Here is a 643-nt window from a genome sequence, read left to right as displayed (position 1 = left end):
CCTAAATCAGCTTCAAATAAATGCCTATTTAAATATCTTATGCCTATTAAAAAAAATTCCGTGTTAGCTGAGGACCGTGGCCTGATGTAAAATCTCTACTCGAGTACATTCAGGTTAATACAACTAACATCTAACAGGTTTTCATTGTTGCGATGTTACTTCACACACACCCCGAATTGTACGTACTTTGTTATCGGAACAAAATGGACATTCTAACAGTTCCACCAGTAAACCATTATCTAGTATTCAAGAAGGTGTGAGAGTTATTTAGTTAAAATATCAACCCTTATATTCGTATTAAAAACATGTATAATAGCCATATAGCATTTATACACTTAATGCTGGTCGCTATAGGCCAGGGCGATTTACTTTAAGTCTCAGAATCTGTACAAAAGGCAATGAATGATCCAGAATGCCTGTCATGTGTCATGTGTGCCTGTATTGTGTGTTCATAGGACTCCAAAATATGATTTCAGGAAGTTAAATTAAAAGAAGTAGTAAGTTTTACATCGATTTATTACAAAATATAAATTAATAATAATTTTAAATTAAAAGCCTTAACATTAATGGTAATTTATTTACAACTATCCGATTGGCAGTGAAAGCTAGATATTCGAAGTGTTCAGGTTTAGTCTTTTCTCGT

Source organism: Macrosteles quadrilineatus, unplaced genomic scaffold (assembly GCF_028750875.1).
Source record: "Macrosteles quadrilineatus isolate MER2022 unplaced genomic scaffold, UCM_ALF_1.0 Scaffold_5__1_contigs__length_97177068, whole genome shotgun sequence".
NCBI classification, from domain to species: Eukaryota; Metazoa; Arthropoda; class Insecta; order Hemiptera; family Cicadellidae; genus Macrosteles; species Macrosteles quadrilineatus.
This window is presented reverse-complemented; position numbering follows the sequence as displayed.